The 9,560-nt window shown below is 41.1% G+C and overlaps 1 protein-coding gene across 1 annotated transcript in view; it reads right to left on the bottom strand.

Annotated features, from left to right (window-relative positions):
• Adgrl2 (adhesion G protein-coupled receptor L2) overlaps positions 1 to 9,227 on the bottom strand; it is a 619,706-nt gene extending 610,479 nt beyond the window's left edge. The window contains exon 1 of the mRNA XM_076933363.1: positions 9,039 to 9,227. The gene's annotated coding sequence lies outside the window, so the exon portion shown is untranslated. The remainder of the gene's footprint in view (positions 1 to 9,038) is intronic.
• Between the last annotated feature and the right edge of the window lie 333 nt (positions 9,228 to 9,560).

Here is a 9,560-nt window from a genome sequence, read left to right on the forward strand (position 1 = left end):
CCAGTGCTAGGAGTATCAGCTGAAGTATCTCTCTCTATATATACTAGGTTAAAGGAAGGCAAGAATCTGATTTTTTTCACAGAAATCTCTTCGAATGCTCTCACGCTGAGGCCGGTTTGTGGACTTGCGCCTAGCACTTATTCAATGATATCGAATCACGTGACCATACCTCTACAGCTAATCAGGAATTTTTTTCTAATTGAATTATGACCTTTAATCCACCTTCCTCTTGATTATGAATGACGTTGACCTTTACCTAATTTAAAGCAGACACTCTCATGCAAAATTATGCAAATGACACATGTAAATTCTGAATCAAACTCAAGATGAGCCTAACGGGACGATGCTGAGGTACGGTTTCGGAATTGTTCATATTGAGACCCAGTGAGGGCTCAGCGAGGGAGGGAATTCTTCAGCCTGGGAGCAGTCGCTCTGGAGAGCTGCAGAGACCTGGTGCTGTTTATATTTTTTCCAGCTTCTATTTAGAAAGCCTGCATGTCAATCAATACACACATCAATTTTGATTATTTTCCTCGGCATTTTATGGCATTCAGGAAATGATCACCATGTAATGAAGTCAGATGAAATTATTTTTTTCAGGAGAGTTGGTGCACTGTGCTTGGGTATTCAATTCATTTCCATTTTGGATCATCGTAGGCGGCAGAGAGACCCGGTGAAAGTCAGCTATGCTACGGCACGTGGGGCGAGTTCACTTCCTGATACTGTTTTATCTCATTAAAGAGGAACTCCAGGCCCATAGCAGCTGGCAGCCAGCAGTGTTTCTCAGATATATTTAGAAACTACTGTCTCAAGGAAAAAAGTTGAAAGAAGAAAAGAAGTGTGTTTGCATCCAGACCGAGATGAGCCCTGACTCTTTAGCCTCCTTTCTTGCCTTGACTCTCCTTTGTCTTTAGATCAATAAAGATGATTATGAGTGGACATTGCTTAAGGGAAGTCCAGTTTTGAGCATGCACTAATGTAGAGCAGAACCCTATAATCCACCCTGCCCTTTCTTCGGTCATTCTATTCTAAACCAAGCAGGTATTACAAATGCGATACCACTGTTTCTCAAATTATACTTATTTTTCTTTATGTACAAAAGCATAAAAATGCCATAAAGCTTGAAACACATGATTCCTAGTCTGTGTCTTATTTCATGTGCATGTGCATGCATGCGAACACACACACACACACACACACACACACACGCACGCACGCACGCACACACGCACACAGATTATGTCACAGTAGTAGGTGATTGAGGGCATCTCACTGTCAGAATTCCTAACAATCCCTGGCAGAGAAGCATGTACTTTCGTGACTAACATTGGGTGGTGGTGGTGGTGGCGGTGGTGGCAGATTGCTCTATGTAAAATAAACAGATTGACCTCGACAGATAATAGCATTTTGCACTGCCAAATACGTGTTTATCTTTTGCTATTGACATAATGGCCCTGACAGTGCTCTTAATGTAATCTTTCTTAGGAAATTAAACAGGTTTTAATGATATGCTTATAATGGATTGGGGACAGAGTTCCAGGGAGAGAAATATCAATACTAGATGTTTGGGGAGAATACATACATGAAGCAATGTCGAGGGGGAATCAATGAACAACAGAAAGAAATCAATGGCAGTCTGTGTTTAAGGAATTCATTTACATAGTACTCAGAGAAATCGCCAAAAGCCCACAAAACTATGGGAGCCTCACACACACAACTTAAGAGACGAATACTCTTAGGAACAAGTGTACATCTGCCTAATTTATAGTTCTCAGAAGCTGCCAGTCTGCCTTTTGAGCTTGGGTTCTGGAAACTCCTTGTAGTCTGGACAGATGCTGTTTACCAATTGAACTGAGAAAGGATCTGGAACCAGTGCTCTCCCCTGGTGTGGCCAGGAGCAGAGACCCGTGCTCTCCCCTGGCATGGCTGGAAACTGGGAACCAGTGCTCTTCTCTGGCCTGACTGGGAACAGGGATGTACATACTAATTTCAGAGCTACAAAGGGTCCAGAGACATGGCTCAGCTGGCAGGAGCACTGGCTGCTCTTCCAAAGAACATAGCTATGGTTCCTGGTACCCACATGGCAGTTCACAGGCCTCTGTAACTTCAGTTGCAGGGGTTCCACTGCTCTCTTCTGACCTCTGAGGGCACCGGGTACACGTGTGGTGCATGTACATACATGTATTCATACACATAAAATAAAAATAACTAAATCTAAAGCACTGTAGACATGAACTCATACTGGTCCAGAGTCATTAGGCCCAACTGAGTCCAGAGAAGCCAAGTTAGGTAAAACTATTCATTTTAATCAAAACTGTAATAATGATGTCCAGCACCGGAAGTATCTCTTGTTCTTGGCTTCAGACTCACTGACCTAAGGATCAGAGAGTTTTAAATCCAACCAACTTGGGATTCTTTATTAGTAACAGATTAGAATCAGCCCATTTTTTTGCCCCATAAAGCTATTTTCTAAGCTACAAAATGAAACGAAACTAGGAAACATCGAAATTGTTATGTCTATGAATGGTATAAAGCAAAGCATGAATATAATTTTTGTTCAGAAAACAAAATTGCATGGAGAATAATCTCAGCACAGGATTCGGCCGATAGCAGATGCCTTCATTCTCTGCTACAAAGCAGAGAAGTAGATATCTTAAAAATTTATTGTAGATGAGGAAGCTGAGGTCTGGAGAGATGAGTTGGCACCCCTGACGGAATTCTAGCAGGTCTGTCTGTAGCCAGCCAGCTGCTCTGTGCTTCCCTTGAAAAAAAATCAGTTCCTGTGATTTAAAATGCCTATTTTTTCCCTCTTTCTTCTTAATCAAGGATGTGAAACTTTAAACTATAGCCACACACCCCTCTCGTTAATTAGATAGATGCACACAGAGTCACCCGCAGCCTCTTGCTCCATCCCTACCTGAGTCCACTAAAATCCCAGTGGCTGGTTTGCTATGGCTTCTTTTCACAAGCTAATCAAAAGGATTTCACGATGGTGCTTAACATCACTGTGACTGAAGGAGGAAAATGAAACTGTTTAGAGCTCAGACCAAACATCTGAACATTGCTATCCAGCTGTGCTGAGGCTCCTTCATGCAGTGCGTTTACCTGGAATCTTGGGAAGCGTTGGGAGACTTTTGTTTCCTCTGGGCCTTGAACCCCAGAAGGAGTTAGGAAGCCTTCTAGATACCCCTGCTGCTTGTCGCTTGTCCCACTTTCTGTTCTGGTTTGTTCCCTTCTATGTATCACCTTCAGGTCATATCTTATTGCAGGTATCCAAGCATTTTCCCAGGAGCTCCTGAGATGCAAAACCTTGTAGTTACTCTACTCCAAAGTCTATGGCTTCCACAGTCTTTCCCTCCACCTGCTCAGTTGATGTCCACCAATTCCCTTTTAGAACTTGGCTCATGGTCACAAATGCTCCCTGTGGACTTTGTTATAGGACCTCTAAGTCTATGCTTCTCTAGCAGAGCCACCGTCCACCCTCCTGCTTTCCCTGGCCTGTCTCCTCTCACGGCCAAAGCTTTGAGACAAAGAGTGCATTGTGTTTAAGATTAATTACTATTGGCATGTCACTGAAAGTTATGAAGATTTGATAGTATAAGTTAACAAGCTAGAAATGGTGGTTAATAAGAAACACCTAGGTCCGGATCCTTACATGAGCTAACCCTTTCCTCATTCAGAGAACACCCCTCTCCTCAACCTTGTGCTACTTTCCATGTTTCTGTGATTTTTGTTGTCTTTTCATTTTCTTCTCACCTTTCCACTCAATTCTTTCAGTAGTAGTGTCTCTGTTTCACATCGCAATGAGAAACTGTAATATCTATCCTTTGTATTCAATGGGCTTATATGAGTCTCTCCTCATGCATTTTTTTAAATTGAGCACATGTACACTATTATATTTTGAGGAGAGCACAGCTCCAGTGTCGGAGCATAGAAATGTTTTTTTGACAAATATAATTTACAACATTGAAATATTTTGTAAAGAGAACTGGTTCTCTTATTGCCCCTGAAACTAAATTGGAGTATATAGGTGGGTCTCACCACATTAAAAAATAAGCCCCTGAATTGTGTACACATTAATTAAACACAGATACTCGGCTTAGCGCATGGGCCAGATCTGTGACAAATGCAATCTGATTTTCATCTTGAATTAATTTAAGCTACAACAATTGAGGAATTATTATTATTATTATTATTATTATTATTATTATTATTATTATTATTATTTTACAAATCCAGCAAAATCAAGGGTTGATATACACAGGAGGAACTTCAGTCATTGTGAACATGAAGGCAGGCGAGGAAGGGGCTCTTGGACTTTCCCAGGAGAAGACTGATAGGAGCCACACAATCATACCACCACCACCAACTACAGCAACAAGAAGAAAGACAGTGGCGCTGGCTGAATGTGATTGCAAATTTTGGGCTCTTCTTTGCCAAACAGTTGATCTTATGAGCTAGTGAAGTTTTATTTTTGAGCTCCCATGTAATGGCAACTGTCACTCTGAGATGACTGCTAATACATTTGAGAACTAAGTTTTTTTCTGTTTTTTTTTTTTTTTTTTTTTTTTTTTATTTTTCAAACTTCCCTGGAGAGGAACATCTTTTTGTTTTATTTTCAATTTCAAGGAGATGACATTATTTTTAGGCAAAGAATTCAGTCATGGGGCTTATGAATTGAGCAGCGAGGGATACCTCCTTTTAGTGGTTTGGGGTCAGCTGTGACACCTTTGACTAGATATATCTTCCTCCAGCCTCTTTCTCTTTGCCTTACATGGTGGAAATACCACTTGAGTAATTTGACTTGAGAAATCAAATCTGAATGAAGTGCCTTACAGGCTACGGAACTCACTCAGCAGAGAGGATGGTAGGATAAGCTCAAATTTAAATTAATTCCCAGCTTTTCCCACCCCAATGCCTGACATCGAACTTGGCTAATCCATACAAAACTGGTATATTAAAACTAGCCATGAAGAGAGATTCTTGGGCTCTCTACCTGCCAGCAGGTAGAGATTTTGGACATGGACGAGCAGTCCATCTGTCTGATATTTTAAGTATGATTTAAAAAGAATACTGGTATCACACAATGATATTAATATTTTTTCTTTTGTTTCCCCAATAAATATGTACCTTATACAATCACGACCCACCCATGGTCCCTATATCTTTTCTACTAGATTTTGTATCGCTTCTGTGCCAGTGTTTGTTTATATTGTATAGGTGATAACCACAGGTCAATGATCAGTATTTGAATCAGATTCCCATGGGTGGCTTGTGTTCATCTTTTCACACTGGGATGAAAGACAGTAGGGGAGGTTTGAAGCTACCACAAACAGGCAGACAGAAGGCAGGCTGCTCTCACTTCTCTAGAAGGAGGGTCTTCTCTTGGCCCTCATAAAGGGGGCAACACCTATGACATAAGAACAGTTAACTGTGCTGAGTGGCACACAGTCAGTATAGTTAAATATTCATTGTCTTGTTATCTGGTTCCTTCTCCTGCTTTGTAAATGGGTTGGTGATACTTTGTCTGGGGAAATTTCCATACAGATGTTTCTAGTGGATAGAGAGGCAAGAGAAAGGGTCACTGCTGACCACATTGGAAGGATGATTCCACAGGTCAGTAGAATATACTTCTCTTATGTGAACAGTTGTTTGGCTCAACATGTCAATTGTTATCAGAACCTTTATGGAGTTACTAGGAATGGTAGTTAGATAAAGCCCCGGGTTAATTTCCATTATTACCAAGGTCGTTAAACCCCTGATATTCCAAACATATAAAACACTGTCAATCTTGTTTTGGGACAGAAGAAAGGAGGGAGGTTGTCCTTTCAAAGACTGAGTAGACATGCCAGTCAATTACAGATGCGATTCAATTTTATACTTTACTAGAGTAACCATTCCTGGCATGTCTTCAGTGAAATGACTCCTAAAGACTGCTATAATGCTAATACTGATCAAAAGGAAGCGCTATGAAGAAGTTGAAAAACCAGAACCAGATACCTAGTTCTGGTATGTCAAAACAACAGATGGGTAGGTGGGAGATGTTTGCTATAGGAAGAGGGAAGGAAGTACCTTGACAGATAAGCCAGGAAGGCATTGTTATATGTGTTTTCAGGATAAGCAGATTCAAATCTCGTGTCTGCACAACTTCATGGCCTTGACAAAGTCAATTAACTTCTCCGAATCTCCATGCTTTCTCTATAACGTGGGTATGATGGTCCCCTTGACCTCATAGCATTACTATGAAGATTAAAATTATTGCAAACAAAGCAATAAGGAGCTAATACGTGTCCCCTAGATGCCATAACCAATCCACACTCCAGTAACTTCCAGGGTCTGGGAACTGTTCACTGTGGTGGAAAAGCTTCCCAAGAAGCTCTCTGAATGTGTGCAGATGAAGCAGCATCCAATGCCTGCTGATACTGCAGATCGTTTCTCCCCGGGTAGGGCTGCACATTTCCGTGGCCCCACAGAACACTCCCCAAGTTCTGGACAACTTATTAACACCCCCTATAGTATCCTTTTAAGATGAAAATTTATCTTTTAAACTGCATTCAGTAAAACCAGCAGAAGGGATTCAGGTGGGAATAACAAGCCACTATTAAATACAGCCATGAGGTTTCTTGGTGCTCTACATTTCGCTGCAAGGCACACTGAAATGGAGTAAATGTAAGTTATCCTGAGCAGTTGCTTGAATGAGTTAGTGGAGGGATGGGAAGTGTACAGATGAAGCAGAGGAACCCAGGGGGAGTTGAAGGCTGTGACCATTTTATTTAGGATGCACAGTAAGGCCTGACTAAAGGCATAGGAGGTAGGTCTTTGGAGACCTTCTTGAGGTTAGCAAACAAACGCAAGCATCTATAAAAATTCCTGCTTTTGAAATAGCCCTGTGAAATGATGGCTTGGGATTCCAGGGGGAGCGCCTACAAACCTATCAAATCCACGTAATGTGAATGCAAAGAGAATGTCTAGTTGGCGGCATTTTCTCCGTCCCCAGAAGAGTGCCTTCCTTGCCTACTTTCTCTGTCTCTCCTTAGCTCGCCTGCTGACAGAGTATCTGTGGTATTTCTTTGTTCTGAAAGGGCACCCTTTAGTTCACAGTAGTCTCAAGTTCACCCAGCCAGGCTATCCTGTACACTCTCATCTGTTATACACCCTCATCTGTTTCGAGTCTCCTTGTGGGGTTTGGGGCAGTGAGTGGGACTCCAGTCCAAATCCCTTTGAATGTAAAAGTCTCCCTTGACCATGAGTGTGGAATCCTTTTCCTCCTGTAGTACAGAGGCTCAAATAAAATACCCCAGTGACAATGACTGCGCAGGAGATATTCATGAGCAGCCACAGGATCCCACAGACAGGCTTGCCTGGCAAGCCTCAGTTTACTGCACAATTCAGCACTACAAAGAGTTTTAAAAGAAACTCCAATTACTAGGTATGCAATAAGTCAAATTCCTCCTTTTTCACCGTGTTTTATTACCGACTGCTATAAACGCCAGTCCCCATCCTTGCAGAGTAGCTTCCATACTGATAGGACCAATAAAATGCTTAGAAGCAGAACATATTTATCTGTTAAATTCTACATACAGCATCCTAACAAATGCCAGAGACGGAGAGATAGCCCTCTGTACAGTAGTAACACGTGTGCCGATGGCTTCTTTATGCTAGCAATGACAGGGGCTCCGTGCCCTGCACTACTGTACTCAAAAATCAGAGTGGAATTTTCTCAGCATAACATTCAGTACCAAAAGGAAAAGGAAACACACAGTTTTGACACTGAGATATTTTATGTGGATAATAAATTTCCACCCCCCAAAACTCTACTAACTACAAGTATCTACCTAGAAGATGGAACCTGAGATTTATGACATCAGAATGATTGGGTATACCAGAAAACATTTTTTCCCTTCTTTTCAGGACTGTCAACTTTGTTTACTATTTATGTTCAATTCTATCTCATACAAGGGATTAAATATCCTTGTCAGAGCCATATGTCAAAATGCAAAATCATATTAACGAAGAGTATGTTCAAAGACAGATGACATTTATCTCGGTTGCAACTGGAGTGTTCTAATTATATTTGTACTAATTCAAAAGATTTTTTGAATTTGTAATTTCATGACATTTTGATGTGATTTAAAGTTAAAATGAATAAGGAATGATTAAAATATTATTACAAGACACTTCAAGGAAACACATTTGAAGTATTACAAGCTAAGGGGTTGCTTTCAGAAACAACACATACATCACACAATCTATTAACTACTTCCACACATTTTTAACCCAAATTTAACCATTTGAGTATTGAAATCATTCTTAAATAATGATCTCTACTGGCACTATATGCATGCCAGGTCTTACAGAGCCCCTTTACAATAAAGTTTTCTAAAATACAATTTAAATTTCAAAACAATACCTACCAACACGCCTAACAACAGTAACAGAATCCAACTAATTGCAACACTCTGCATAGCCTAGTAATTTGTGAATTGTGCCGAATAAATCTATTTGGCAGGCCAGTTAGCTATAGAGCCTCTAGCATGCTACTATTGCCGCAGAATGAAGTAAGATCTACCGTTTTCTCACTGATGTCAAAAACATTTCAACAGTTAATTCTTTTTTTTTTTTTTTCCCAGAGAAAATGCTGCAAGAAGGTTCCAGGTTCAGGCAAACAATACACAGGCACCTTCTCACGGTTGAATTTTATACTTGGCTGTAATTGGCAGAAGTTAAACCATCTAAAGAGGTTATTATTGTTTTAAGAGGGAAAACTTGATAGCGAATTGTATTTCTAGGTTAGAGAGTAGACACTCTAATCTTCCTTGTGTGGTAAAACTGAAGCTGCCTACGTGGAAAATAAACATCCAAATACTCTGCACTTAAACAATTGCACCTACACCGTTAAGTAACAAAAGCGGGAGACACCTGGAATCGCAGCATTTGCGCCCTGTGCCAGCCACAATGTAACGCATTCCAAGTGACATTTGACAATGAGCAGACAGAAGAGGCATTACACGCGTCTTTAGAAGAATCAGGCTTCCTACCTTCAAGAGACAGATGGAGGTAAGTTCCTTTATAAGAAAAAGTTGTAAGCAAAACCAGGCAGCAGTTGAAGTCAATTGAGTCCTTTCTGCCACTGTATACACACAGCAGTTCTGCAATAAGGGGCGATAGAATGGGAGGAGCGGCTGTGAACGAGTGACCTCCTCAGGCTGAGTCCTCTCCGGGAACCACACACTGACAACCAGTTTCTGATTTGCATGGATTATCTCCACTTGACCAGATCCTCGGCAGATACATTTAAATGGAGCTGGTGCAATGGTTAAAATGACAAGGAGAGAATGAATGAGAGGAGAGAGAGAGAGAGAGAGAGAGAGAGAGAGAGAGAGAGAGAGAGAGAGAGAGAGAGAGAGAAACAGACACGAGATCGCAGAGCGTGGATAAGCTGGGGCGTGCAGAATTGTGTCTCAGAAGAGCTACAGCTCCCTCTTCATGCCACAGTTGTAAGATAAGAAATGTTGTCATTACGAGCTGGTTAATCATAGTGAGAAATAGACCCAGCTTAG

Source organism: Arvicanthis niloticus, chromosome 4 (assembly GCF_011762505.2).
Source record: "Arvicanthis niloticus isolate mArvNil1 chromosome 4, mArvNil1.pat.X, whole genome shotgun sequence".
Taxonomy (NCBI): Eukaryota; Metazoa; Chordata; class Mammalia; order Rodentia; family Muridae; genus Arvicanthis; species Arvicanthis niloticus.